The sequence below is a fragment of the Anopheles moucheti genome, chromosome 2 (genome assembly GCF_943734755.1).
Source record: "Anopheles moucheti chromosome 2, idAnoMoucSN_F20_07, whole genome shotgun sequence".
NCBI lineage: Eukaryota > Metazoa > Arthropoda > Insecta > Diptera > Culicidae > Anopheles > Anopheles moucheti.
In genome coordinates this window covers 49,964,947-49,980,036 of record NC_069140.1, presented here as the reverse complement: position 1 = coordinate 49,980,036, position 15,090 = coordinate 49,964,947, and the positions used below count along the sequence as shown (strand labels likewise).

At 42.6% G+C, this 15,090-nt stretch overlaps 1 protein-coding gene across 1 annotated transcript in view; it reads right to left on the bottom strand.

Moving 5' to 3' along the window:
- Positions 1-15,090, bottom strand: part of LOC128310193 (protein tweety-2-like) — a 39,614-nt gene that overhangs the window by 8,508 nt on the left and 16,016 nt on the right. The gene's annotated exons all lie outside the window — the stretch shown is intronic.

The following is a 15,090-nucleotide window of genomic DNA, read 5'->3' as shown; positions in this document are numbered from 1 at the left end:
CGTACTATTTTAGATGTCCAAATTGTGATATGCTGATAATCTGCTGATGCTGAAAAATGATAGTCTCATGAATGTTGAGTAATACTGAAATCGATATTGAACATAATGAATTAAAAAATATGAATTTTTAAATAATGAATAAAAATACATAAATTTAATATTTTTTTTTTAATTTAAAATAGCTCAATTGTGAACCCCCTTTTTTAATTCAAGAAAAAAATGTCGTATTAGCATATCCACTATGCATTTTCTTTGTTTGCAAAGCAAAGAGTTTTGTTTGTGGTCATAAAAAAATTAGTAGGATTCGGATCGGATTCGGAGGATCGATCCCAAGGCGGATCCGGATCGGTCGGATCGAATCCCACTTGGGAGTGGAGTTTTCCCATCACTACTTTCTTTGTTTAATTAAAAACAAAATAAATTGACAATCACCTACAGCTGCTGTTCACGTCCAGACAGTATTCGGAAGTGTGTAAGTGATACCGGGGCGAAATCAATGCCTGTTACAACCACAGCCAAAACGCTGGAGCATGCTAACGAGCAATAAACTATGCAGAATTACATTTAACCACCAATGCCACCGGCAGCACGCGCGTGTCCTGTACTGCACGCCAACAAACAGACGACGTCTTCGGCCCCCCGGTGGGGTGGGGAACCTATTCCAAGAGGCTGACGGAAAGAATTTCCTTGCTACGCTTGACCGAGTAGAACCGAAAGCCGCCCCAACGGTGGCAAAAAAAAAGCATTCGAAGACGATGCCGTCGGTGTGTAAGACGAGTACCAGAAGTGTGGCAAATAGCACTTGCATGATATATTTGCAAGGGATTATACGTTCGGTGCATCGAACCGGGGTACGGACAGAAACCGGATGGCTGTGTGTGTGTGTGTGTGTGACGCCCAACCGAACGCCCAGACACAGTGTTTCATTCAATTGCCTCACGCCGTCTTGTGGTTTCTATGCATCCGATGCACCCGCGCACTCTGCCCAGGACCGCGTGCACAGGAGACCTTTGCATGAATATGATGAGGACAAATCAGGACAAATTATTCATAAGCCTTCTGCAAACGATTGTCGCGGTGTAAACCCGAACTGGTTTCCACCGATAGTGTTGCGCTGCACAATGACGGCTTACTTTCGTGTCATTTTCGCGGCATACGCTATTTGTCTGCAGCACACCCCAGAACTGGGTTACGTTCCCTTCGGTACACGGTTTCTTCCGATGCCATTATTTACCGGAAGTGTACGACGAATTGGAGATGTGTTTGTCCGCGGTGTATCATTTCGGTTTGTGGCAGGGAAAAAACAGCGAAACAAAACAAATATATAAATACCTTTAAGACGAATACAAAGTTGAAGCAACGCAGACCGGAAGTCTATTAAAGAATTATGTCCCACAACCAAAACGGACCCGTTTATCTTTCCTGTTTAATTATTTACTGCAATTCAGACTGGGGAATGGGACAACTATTACGCGCTTTATTTTAGGAACCATGTTGAGGAATTGTTCATCTTCGAGTGAGCTTCTTTATTGGGGATAAAATATAAACATTCGTTGGACAGAAGCTTACCCCGAGCCTAACGATGGAAACCAGAAACCATAAAACTTTCATCATTTGCAAAGTGAACAAGCTTTCCCAAGCAACATAATTCCCGGTGTTAATGGTTGGCAGCGCATAGGCGGATAGGTTTAGATAGCAACCGTGAAGCCCAAAACTTTTTCCCAAATATTTTTTGTTGTTGCAAACTTCCAAATATCCCACCATAGACCGTGTGGTGACCCGGTAGATATTCCGATGCAAACATATACTATTTCGCTTCCCTGAGACTTCGACAGTTCGAAACCTTTAAAAGCAAGACAGTGTGCTGGGTAGAAACGGTACTGCAAAACCGATGGTGACGAAACTTAATCCTTAGTTTCCTTAATTTAACTTTCCAACTACTCCAACGGCGGCAATGCGGATTTGCTCCGCAAAAGAAAACCTTTCCATCGCTTGCTGGCATTTTGCTCTTAGCCGGCAGGATGGGGAAGGCTTCATTATGCTTTAAACTAATGCTCTCGCACGCGATGTATGTTATGCCTTAATTTATGCACACATTTTTGTCGAAACAGACGTACCGCTCTTGTGACTGGGAATTATGCACGTTTCCGGAATCCGTTGGCGACAAACGGTCCGGCAAACCGTAAAGTGATATGACATCCCAAAACGCGAAATTCTTCGAAAGTTTCTTTAAAATCTCGTTATTTCGCAACTCGAAACTGAGTTTTACAATATTGAACAGGATTCTGCAGTTATAAATAAAACGAGAATTTAGACATCTTTTGACTCACCTTTACTAGAATCTCACTTCAACGTGTGAAGCGAACTTAAAACGCATTAATGCTAGGATACCTGTTGGTTCTATCGGTCCTTCCGCTAAGGATTCAATGACCTAATCAGACAAAGGCACCCAAAGCCCGGTCACCCAAAGTTCCGTAGGGCTGACAGCTGGCGGTGAAGCATCTCCCGTTTGTTTGATGAAATTCTTCGGCTCATTACAGCCCATGGCGCACCGCCAACTACCTACACGTGGTGGTGGCAAAGCTGTTGAGAACGTCCACAACCCCAAACTGCCCATCACGGTGATAATAAAAAGCTAATTGCATCGCATTCCGGAAGCATACGGTGTCCCATTGAGATACGACCGGAAATCACGTCTAGCACCAAATAAAGCTGCTAATGTTGGGGCGAATACCGGTGCGGGGGGGGACGAAGGAAATTAATTATTAAACCGAAGCATAATGGAACGTTCGTTAGGGTGAAATATAATTGTGTCTTTCCCGTCCATTAATATATGCGTTAGAACTAGACATTTACGAACTACCGTTGACGGTCCATGGCTATGTGGATTGCCCCCTGTCCCGTGTAAAGGACCCATTCGTCATACGGAACGAATTCAATACATATCGACTAGAATGCATGTAAAAACCGGAAAAATGTATCTGTGGATGGTATTATCAAGTTCATTGCGACCGCGCGCATAATTAGTGCCAGCATTTTGTCTCTCAGTGGACTATATTACCGAACGAAGAACAGAGAATATCCACTGCGCGCGAAGGATTCTTTCACATTGCATCTGTGCATCTGAATGTGAGCATTCGTGTAGGATCGATTTTTTCGCAAAACGGATTTCCGGAATCGACAAACGTAAACCAATGGACCAATGACTGCATCACGATGGCTGATTCAGATCGACCCGGTAAAAATGAATGCAGAAAATTAACCGGAAGCAGTCGGCTGTGTGTAAAAGGAAGAGTAACTATGAGCGAATCATAAACTCATGCTAAAGAACACAAATGAAACGGGGCTGATGAGCAGAGAGAAGGAAAACAAATTAAAAAGACTTCCTGTAGATTGCGAGCAGCAGAACAAAAGGCCCCGGGGGTTGTGCAGACGAATGTAAAAACTATTAATGCTATTTTTGGCGGATACATTTCTCTGTTGCCCTGTTATCGTAAACCAATAGCGCAATTCTGCGCTGCCTTGGTGGAGAGCATATGCATATTCCCACCAGACTCCCCCAGAATGGTACACTGCATAAAATGTTCCTAAGCAATGCTGGCATCGGTATCGCGGTGTGTGGGCCCGATTTGCAGAAGGATGTGAAAAACGTGTCCAGATGAGTGCAAAGTGTATAGGAGGACTCCTGGCCCACTCTTCCCGGGGTACTCTAAAACCTGGGGTCGGGATGCAGTTTATTTATAGCAAACTGTGTTCCGTTTTCCCCGTCGGGATCGGTCGATCCTTTTACGCGAGAAACCCGTCCGAAGGTGCAAGTGAGAAGGGCAATTGCAGGGCGAGTGAGTCTCCCATTGACCGGCAAACGCCTCTTGCTACGTTTGAATGGATTTGTTACACTCAGCGGCCATCCTTAGTTTCCTGCTACTATAGTAATTGTGCACTACAAGTACCATGAATGGAAATGTGAGTTTCCCTCGTTAATTGGCTTTTTCCTCTTTGTGTACGGTGAAGAGTAGCGACATGGACTTGGAATACTTCAGCTTTCGTTTGCTGTTTAACGCGTCTAGCAAAGATGTAATTTTAAATAGGTCGAGTCTTTAGTTCATTTCAATCTAACTATATTTTCACCAAACATCGAAAGAGTTCCAGCGAATGACACCGGTCCTTAAAATCTTTTTGAGTCATCTGCAAAGACGTAGGACTGCACTCATCGTCAGACAACGTCACTCTGATCTGATCTGATTTCGTGCGTGATTTCGAACATTATATCAGTTGACCAGTTGATCTTGATACTTGGTGCTAAAACCTCAGAAGTAAGTTTTGTTGCTTTCTATAATTGTATTTAAGCACATCAATATAATCAATCCTGCTTAAGGTGGAACGATCCGGAAGGGATTTGAGACTGTTCCCGCTACCATTAATTTGCTGGATTGCACCAATAAATAAAAGTCCATAAATCTGCCTCGCCAGTCCTCGTCACCGTTCCATCATCGAACATAAACAATAAGTGAAAATTTGCTCACTCAAGGTCACTTGCAAAGCGATCTGGTTATAGAAATTTCTCCATTGGATCATCTTGCCGTACAAAAAAAAACCCTTTGTCTTAAAAGAAACAAGAATGAGTCAGACGGTACTTCAGTCGTTGTTTTATCCTATGATTCATCTTCAAGTTACACGGTCCTATTCATACCCGGATTTGGAGATACGAGGTTTATTAAAAATTGGGTGAGTAAGTTAATAACACAAAATTGAAACAAAAAAGTAAAAAATGGTTGAAAGTTTGAAATGGTTAGATTCGTTTTCATCTAAAACCATTTTTATTTTTGAGTTTGAATAAATGTTTTTTAAACAGACTCTATAACAGTGAAGTATAAACAATATTGCACCAAAATTCGACATGCGCGACAATTCGCGATACAGGGTTTCTAATCATCTACAGGACATTTCAATCGTTCGGGGGAAATTTGTAATTTATTTTGGTTCGAAACCCTGTGAGTGGATTCTTCGCAGATCGGAGCTGTCCGCCATAATATCTCAGGGACTATCCGTAATTAGTTTAAAACATAAAAAAAACACCTTATTTACAGTCATTCCAGATAACTCAAAAATATACATTTTGACGTCAAAAACATAACATACTCACGGCACAAACCGGCACCGTTTCAAGTCGCAATAAAAGTGTCCTATCAATGTCAAAGCTGCTCCATTGAAGCGAAATACGAATATTACGCCACTTACGTCCATCGATTTAAGGTTGACGTTTAAGTGTACGGGGGAAAAAATTAGGAACACAAAGTGTCAAATCAAAATTTTCCTGTTTTTTTTTTTATTTTTATGCCAGACTAACGAAAACGCAACAGTTGTGTTATTTTTGCGCCAATGTTTACCGCAGCGAAACCAAACCTCACCCCCCCGTGTTGAGCCAAAATATGTCAACGGTTTGGAACACCTTGATGTGACTCTTTGGGTGGTATTATATTTCTCAGACGACAACAATAAAAAAAAATCGAAAAACATCCAAACCACAAAGAAATCACACATTTTAAAACGACTCATTGTTTTCTTGTCTCAAAGTTGATATTCAACTTGTTCAATTTGTTCGAAATCAGAACAGTGTGTAACGAAATATTTTATTATTGTTGCACCTTGATGCTTACGGTTAGGGAGAAACGCTGCCCGACTCTGCCTCTTTGCTTAGGAACGACTATCCATCATAAGTGCGTTCACGTTTGACAGCCGGCGGGGTTCAAGTTCTGCATAATCATGTGGCCCAGGGTATGTGCTTTTTTATATTTCCCCACATTTCAACCGACCAACACGCGGCGTAAGGTTTACCAGTTTTTCGTCGTTGTTTTTGCTACAAAAATAAATACTCACAGGGCACAGGTGCAGCGCGAGCGGGGCGGGCTGAGGAACAGCGCCGAAAACACATCAATCCATGAAAATGTGTTTATCAGCTGTTTGGACGCGGTAAACACTTGCTGAAGGCAAATAGCAAAACTCATTTGATGGATTTGATTCAAACCGATTCTATCACGGCCTACTGCTTGCTTGTGTGGTTGTTTTTGTCGGTAGAATTTTTAGAAAACAAATTTAGACCCATCGAAGGAGACGGCCCTACAACAGTGCAACCTGACACGGTGTTTGGGCGGACGAACAAGTGAAGAACGGCTGTCGATCCGATATGATATTATCAATTATGGGCGGTAAAATTCAACTACCCCTAACGGCCTACTACTGGCGGGTTGGCGTTGAATGAAACCGCTTTCGACACGACCACAATTGCACTGATCAGGAACATGATGCTGCTTTGGTTTGATATGAAGGGTCAACAATTACCTATACCTTTCTGCACGATGCTAACGTACAAGAAGGACAATCCCCCGACAATCACAACCGACAACATGAACACATTTTCGTTTTGTGTATGAAAATTAATTTTATGTATGTCGTTAAAATCAACAATAAACGCAATTAAAAATATATATAACGAATCAAAATTGAGAAGCAAAACGAAGGAATGGGGACATACGTTTTTGAGATATTTTCAACATGACCGTAAGCATTTTTTGTTTTCGCCACGAAACGTACTATCCATCCAGCTACAGAGCACCCGCCGCTTCATATGCAAATATGAAAATAGAGTAATCCAATCCAAATATTTGTTTTCGACAATCGTCGATGCCCTGCCGTATTCGCGCCGTGTATAACACCACCATTTGTGGTGGCTAGTTTTTATTTCAAAAAGTAGAAATGATGTTAAGCACGGGAATTTAATTTCGTAACGAAACATAACAGATTTAAACACAATTTTCCATCAATTTTCTGCCAGACAAATTCGAGGTGGAAACTCACGAAAACCAGGGTCGCTAGGTGAACAGGGACAAAAGTGAAAATTGGAGACATTGAAATTCAAAAGAATATCGTTAGTTTGTTTGCTAAATGAATAATTTGGTTAATATTCGACATTAATAGAGTTGCAGTGAAAAGTTGCCTCAAACCTCAATTTTTCGCAGAAAGTTTGGATTATATCAATTATTTGAAAACACTATGTTCATTAATTAATTAATTTTTGGTTCATATAATTGTATGTTTTTTTTTGTATTGTTATGTATTTAAAAATACTTAACGTTACATAATTTTCCCAAAACAGGGTACAATCATTCTTTCTACGCGTAGGCCCCGAACCGGTACCGTTACGTGATTAATCAAACCATCTCAACTTTCCCGGAATGTACGTTTCGAGTGTCTCATTCTTCAATCACCTTTATTTAAAGGCCAATGATCAATCACCAGCACGGAACCAGAGAGTCCAGCCTTTGCGTTTCCTGTAACTTCCCCACCCGGTGCTACAACACCGCATGCCGAACAACGGTGCTTCCGGTGCTTATGTAATTCAATTTTCCTCAAGATTGGATTTTGCTCAGAAATGGACCTGAAATGTACTGTTCAATCTAGAAAAGTTCGAACGGTGACCTTAGCCAGGTCTTCCTTCCTTCAATTTATCACCGCACAAGACACATCCTACACTCGGGCCGAGCCGAGGGTTTTATCAGAACAATGAAAAGAAAAAGAAACCCTCTGCAAGGGGAAATAATTCTGATACGAGAACTTTGAGTAAATTTGACAAATTGTTCCCGAATTGTTACGCCAAAGTGTTCTGGTGTCTCTTTTATAATTTAAATCGATTACCCATTTTTTTTGTTGCGTAGCCCCCCATCAAATCGATTCTACCCGATATGAAGGATGGAAAAAAAACATGTAGCAAAGTGGATGATTGCTTCGAAATGTTGAATCAATTTGCAGAATTAAGTACAACGAATCCAACGTTATCAGCTGACACGGAAATGAGTTTTCAAGCAGCGATTCTTGTGCGAAATGCTGAAGGAATACATTTGCCGGCACAATCAAAGGGCCCAAGGGTTCTGACATTTACACGAATGCCGTTACATTAGTTGCTGTCTGTCGGATTTTCGATCCGATTTTTATCCCTCTCTCTCTCTCTCTCTCTCTCTACGTTTTTTGCGGGCACAGATACCTTTTGAAGAGATGAAGGTAATGAGAACAAACCAGTGAGTGAATTATTTCCTGCTGGAACCACAGTTCCGCTGTGTCCCTTAATATAAGATTGCTCCGGGTTGGTTGTCGCTCAACATGTTCTGTTGCGATGAGAATAAATTATCTTTCAATCAAAAGACGATGATGCGATGTTTTCATACTTCTATTCCTTCTATTGCTATTGCAATTGATCCAATTTCGGAAACATTAAAATAACTCACCAAAAAGGCAGATGGTGTAATAGGGCATAGGTTTCAATTAGATGAATGGCATTAACACGCGCAACTGAACTGTTCGGTGAGTTTGACAATAAGTTTAATAACATATAACTGCACTTCAATCACCTATGTGCAATCAAGAAAAAAGTAACTCAACAACCCCGAAGCACGAAATATATATTGCCAATATTACCATTGCTAGAAATGACACCTGATAATAATTTAAGAGAGCCTTAAATGCCAGAAACTCGTTGTGGATTAATTTTGCTCGTCTATGCAGTGTTTTATAGTGTGCAAAGTGCGGGACAAATCAGGAATGGAAAACATACAAAATTGCAACAAAATTGCGTTCTAATGGATTCTATATTGATTAAATTTGTGGCAAAATAATAATCGGCAGCCGTTAGAATCTATTTTGGAACAATATTCGAAAAATAAATTCAAGTTCTGAAGGTGGCAAAAAAAAAATAGTATACTAAGCCACCTCATCTTCCGCGTTATTCGGGAGTACTTTTATGATCTTTTCATTTGTCTCCAACGCCCCGTCGACAACCCAAGTTAGGAATCGATCGTTCAATACAATTGGTTTCCTTACGTGGAAGGATTACTTCCTGCCAATTATATTTGGATGGTGCCATTCTGATTGTTTCTCTCTTGTTGTATATACTTTTAGAGATTTTACTACATTTGTGCGCAATATGTATGCAAAATTCGTTTTGTTTCATAATATACACACACAACTAGACTCGCCTCGCCTGACCATGAACCTAGCACTGCATCTAGAGGGACTTAGAGAAATTGATTCCAATCGGAATACATTACCCCTTTTAAAGGTGCTCATTCCAGTTCGAAGAAATCTACCAATCATGGTGCACACTTTGCAGAGACAGTGATACTGTTACCACAATACACGCATATATAAACAACGGGCTCACACCATAAACTTATCAATTTACCGATCTTTGAGCGATGAGAAGAATTCATAAACCGAAGAACCACTCTTCTACTTGCTCTCCCTCCTCCGTACATACCAATCCTGCCGGAGGAAGGCTGGGGTAGGTCCATTCCACGTGTATAGAATATCAATTGCAAGAAGACCGCCGAACGGTTGCGGAACAGGAAACGGAAGCAAAACAACCCAGGGGGCGCATAGGAAGTAAGACGCTAAGAAAACGGGTTTTCGGGCCGAAGAACAAAGGCACACACCATTACAACTCAACTAAGCGGTGGATTTAATTCCACATTCCATTAAACGATCTGTGTCCCGGATCGTTCTCCACTTGCCAGAGGCTCATCAGACGACGCAATTTGACCACGAGACGAATGGAACGAATTTTCCGTCGTTTTGGAAACAAACCGTAAAGGCAAAGGAGCTTCACGACGACGAGAAGCATGCACTGGTTGTCCTTTAGGTCAGAGACACTTTGCGACATCGATATCATTACGTTCTCGCCCCCCTCCGGTGGGTGAACCCCGCATAAAAGAAAAACATCTCTACACAATAAAACAGCGCATAAAAAAACGAAAACGAAACCAAACAAAGTTGACAAACTTGCTTCAAGGTCGGCCTGCCCAGCAAAGCAAGGCGGAGTAGTGCGCGAGCCGATGCTTCACGTTCGCGGTACGAGAAAGTGTGCTTGATTTACTTGTTGATGGCGTTGGCAAATGGCGATGGTGATGACGATGATGACAACGCGTCGATATCGCAGAAAATGGTATCGTTTTTGGAGTATGATCGATAAAACAGAGAGCAAAGACATTAAAAGCGCAAAGGACGTTGCCAGTTTTGCAGGGGGGGGGGGGAAGGTCGTTTAACGGCTTACGACACTTTGATAATCGTCTGCCGTGTGTTGCCGGGAGGGGTTGGTTTTGTGTGCAAGCCGAGCAACGGACCCATTCCACCGGAAACTTGTTTCCAATCAGTTGTTGCTCAACCGAGTCGGGGTTTTATTTTTAAACAGTGCGTAAAAAAAAAATCACCACGCTGATAGAACCGATCGCCAGTTGCGAGTAGAATTTTTGGGGCTTTTTAATTTGCTGGTACAATTTTTGACACATTTCATTTTTTATTACAAATAAAAAAAAACATAATGTGTATTATGAAGAAGAACCAAGAAAGCAAGAACCAAGAATCCAACGACCTCACAACTAATATGCAAAGGCATGCCATCTGCAACATCTGCAGCACAGGCATTGGCCACCTCCTGCATGACAAACATCATCGTGACCGTTTGTTTGAACTGTGAAACTTATCGCTAAGCAAACATGCATATGCGGCTTCAGTTCAGCAACGTTTAAATATACCAGACACAGGCACCTCTTCCTCCGTTTCTTATCTTGTCCATTATCAATATTTTTTGGGTTTCTCTCATTTTCTTTTTCGTTTGCCTGATAAACATTACGTCGCAGTGGCTTGCTAATGGATGTTTGTATCTTATTGATTTAAGTACAAAAATATCGGAAACAACAATATCGTACCAATGTAGGGTATATGTATTGGTGGTGAGTGAAATCATATAATATATTATTGTATAACGAGCCACATTTTTACTAAATGAAATTCATACCCACGGAATCAACATATTAATAACATCAATAAAATAGTTAAAAGTTCGCTAAACATTGCATTGCAGCCAATCATTAAACGTTTAGGAGCAGCGTTATAGACAAAAGCATCCCATTTTGATATTTTGACAATGCAATTACATTTAAAGCCCCTTTTGACCTTCATAAACTATTTTTTTATGATTCACAAATGACCGAAATAGCTACATACATATACACATAATTTTAACGTAAATAATATACGAGAATCGAACAACTCTTAGCGAAAGTTCGGTTGTTTATGAAAAACGCCTATAAATCGAGCATTCTTACTTCTAGTATAGGATTCTTAGCAAAAACTTTCATACGAAAATCGTTCGCGGTCAGCAAAATATACACTTTTACTTTCAATCGCATAAAAAATATGCTTCATCTCACAATTAAAATGAAACGTTCATCAACAATACAAAAATGGAAAAAGCATTAACCATGAAACGGTCCATTATATTTCCATTAATAAAAAAAAATCATAAACACAGTTCGTGGTGAAAACGAAACAGAGTTTGATAGAGTTATTATGAACATAGCACATACTGTTACATTGCATTATTACTATTGCTCTGATGTATTGCTGAGCCATGTAAATGGTTTATTGTTCATCGTATTGTTCCAACGTTCGGGCAACTCTGGAACTTACCTGTAACGGAAAAAGAAAGAAAAAGAAAGCAATGAAAAACTTGGTCGGGTAGCAATATCCACTCGATGATTTAACTCCTGCACGTGACCAATTTCATATTTACATAAGGGACACCGATCGAGGAAAAGTGTTGTGCAGTAAGCAAACCCATAACCCGCACTGTGTGCGAGGAAAAAAAAACAGGGCCACATTTTACAGCTTCATACAGTTCTCCAAAGTCAGTCCTAGACCTACGACTGCAATTATGTTGTCAACATGCGGCGACCCGTGGGTCGCTTTCCCCGTTTCCATCACGTCTCTCGATCATCGATCATGCAGCGAATCGCGGCCACACATTCGAAGCAGGGAGAGCAATAAAATTTAGCACCCACAAAAGGCAAAGGTGAACTGTGCGGTCACACAGGTTGTAAAGATCGATCGGTGCTCGTAAAGTAAGATATAGGACCACCGGTGGTATGTCCGGCTGTGGGACGAATTATCCAAACTTTATTGGCGTGATCCTAAACTGGTGGCAACGCCGTACGCTTTTCCATATCTTCCTGTATTATATTTTTATTCCATTAATAATAGTCTTGTTTTATGTAAACTACAAATTATAAAAGTGAAAAACTTGTTTGAAATTCTGCTTTAACTAAAGCTAAGCTCGGAAATGAAACACATCGTACGCGCATTCCGACGAGGCGTCTAGAGCCTTCTGATAGTCGAATATATTGCAATCACCGAACGAAGCATTACGATGTGTTTTTCGCCGTTACATAAACATATATTGTAACACACCGGAAAGCCCAGACATTGAAAAACTTTGACAAATTGAAAATAACGAGACACATGCTGGGTTGGCAAACAAACGGGAACACCATCGTGTGCGCTGTACGACGATGGAGGTCGGTCTTGGGGGCTCTTCTTCGCTGCGTGGATGCAGAAGGCAACAACCACCACCACTACAGCGAGAGAGAGGGCGACGATTAGAGATATGTGATTGTACCAAAAACCCTCCACACCAAACAAAAAAAAACTCCTCTTGCATGCTTTTCACTCCCAAGAAGCTTCCATGCGTTGGTATGTGGTGTCCCCGTCACACCATTTTTCACTCTTACTTTCCTGCCATTTCCCGCCCTGAACCGATCAGCGGTCGATTTGACAATTTTGTTCCCCCTTCTCCCCTTTCCAGCAGATCTGCTCCTCCATCACTCATGCTGGTGTGGCCTCTTCCTGGCCAAGTGTTGTGGGGCATGGTCGCCCGGGCCGCGTCTTACCGGCACAGAACACATACATTATTGAGAGAGGAAATGGAATTTATGAATATTTATGCTGCCGGTTTTTATGCTGCTTACGGCCACCGCTCGACGCAACCGGTTCTCGCAGTGTACGTGTTCTCTCTCTCTCTTATTTGCCTCCCTCTGACACACACACACACACACACACAACCCCATCAGCATACGGGGACTGAAGTCAGCGTCGGTTCTGGCTTCGAAAAAGTCAATGTTTTGCTTTGCTAGCTGAGATTTTTCAGTCAGTCGCACACTTCACTCATGCCTTTACCACTTTTGCTCTCTTTTTCTCGCACAGTGCGCCACCAGTGCGCCACGGGGCCCTTTTTACCCCCATCGTGGGGGATGGGGTGGGATGGGGGAAAAAAAACGGGGTGGAAGCAAATTATGTCTCTTCACCATGCTGCACGCGGCTACGAACGTTTTAATGCTTAGTTGCGCACAGCACCAGACGGCCAGCACACCGCCAACACAACATTCTCGACGGCCCCGGGGGCGAGAAGGGAGGAGGAGGGGGTTGGGGGGGGGGGGGGTTGTACAGAAGGGGTGAAAGCGCAGCAACCCGATCCGTCCTGGCCCTGGCCGTGGCAATGTTGTGGGCTATGTGGATCGGGATTAACGGCGAGGAAGGAAACACTCGACGGGCAAGAGAGAGAGAGAGAGAGAGAGAGAATGAAGATTTTACATGTAGCTGTCCTTTTCCTTCTTTTAGCGACCGATGATGTATGGTTTCCGGTGGAGGAATACATAAAAATGGAACTTTGTCATTCGAAAGAACGCTGGTTGGATATTATTGTTGTAAGGCCGGCTTTTTACATATTCAATTGTGAAGCACTAATACAAGCAGCTGTTATTAGTTAATGAAATAAAACAAAAAACAACTACTTTTGAGATCTTTTTAACTTCAAGTACAACAAACGGCCTGTGTTCAATTTCGTCAACGCACAACAAACCAATATGCTGTGACTCACGGCAGTAAACGGAACCTCATTGAACATAATTCGAAGGCTCATGATGAAGGGGGTGCTTTGGTGCCCAATGCCCTAAACCCAAGGAAGCATGGAAAAGGGGTTAGCAGGCAGCCCACGGATTTATGAAGAGTGACATTTCTTTATTTAACCGAGGCGCAAAATAAATCATACCGCAACCGAACAGCACCACACCACACACAGCATATTGCAGCATTCCGTTTCATCCCGGGAAACCCGGAAACCCGGAACACTCCTGTGTCTGTGGGAGCGGCGGCGGGGCTGGTGTTTCGTGACCGTAGCGAGAAAACAAATAAAATAATGCTTTATCGTTGCCCGCGCGGTCACAGCGCTGCAGCGATAATCTCGACCGTGTGCTTGGGCACCGTTCTACGGCTTCAGCTTCTTCGGGCTGAGTGCTGAGGATCCCGCCGTCTTTGCCGCTTACGATTTGATACTATTTCCCGAATAAAATGTGCTTCACAGTTCCCAGCGCCCCGAGCAAGCGCTAGTGAATTGTATCTTCCAAACAAATCGAATAAAGTCATAAATTTCGCTGAATGCTGGACAGGACCCTCGACCCCCTTTTCCGAGGGTGTTTGAGTGTGGGCGACAGCAGCAGCGCGTTGTGGACCGGAGTCACTTTAGCAGGGGGGGGGGGGGGGGGGGGGGGGGCTGCATTCGGTGACGAACATGGTTGGTTGTGGGACATGTTGACGACTGGAAACGCACTAACTCAATTTCTTCTAATTTATGTGCAATCACGCTTTGTTTGGAGCCGATTTCTCATGCTCACATCATTCGACCGAGTGTGGGACTTCGAAACGAGGGGAATGATACTGACGACAACTGCACTTCAGCGTGGCCAGAAGGATGAATGCAACAGCGCTGCTGGCAGCATTGTGGCATTGGGACCAGTTGTACCTTACGAATTCTCCAGCAATGAGAGCGAGAAACACCATGCAGGACCCATCATGGTGTTCGATTCGAAGCTATTTTCATCGACGCGTTGACGTCATCAGCGCGCAGGTAGTGACGTAAACTAGGATTCCCCCACTGAACGCACACACCCTGACAGGAACATTCGAAACTAGGTTAAACGCTACCATGCCAACCGGACCAGGGACTTCAGTTCAAGGGAATACTCGCGTACAGATGAATCTGTGAGCCCCAGCGGAGAATAAAAAAAACATAATAAACTAAGGTATGACGTAGGGGCCTGGCATTGTGTAACTGAAAATGCACCACTGCAAAATTCGACACTTTGGGTGTGTTTGTGTGTGTAGAAACAAGAAATTGGTCACGGGAATGAAATCCAAAAATCGGCAGGAGGT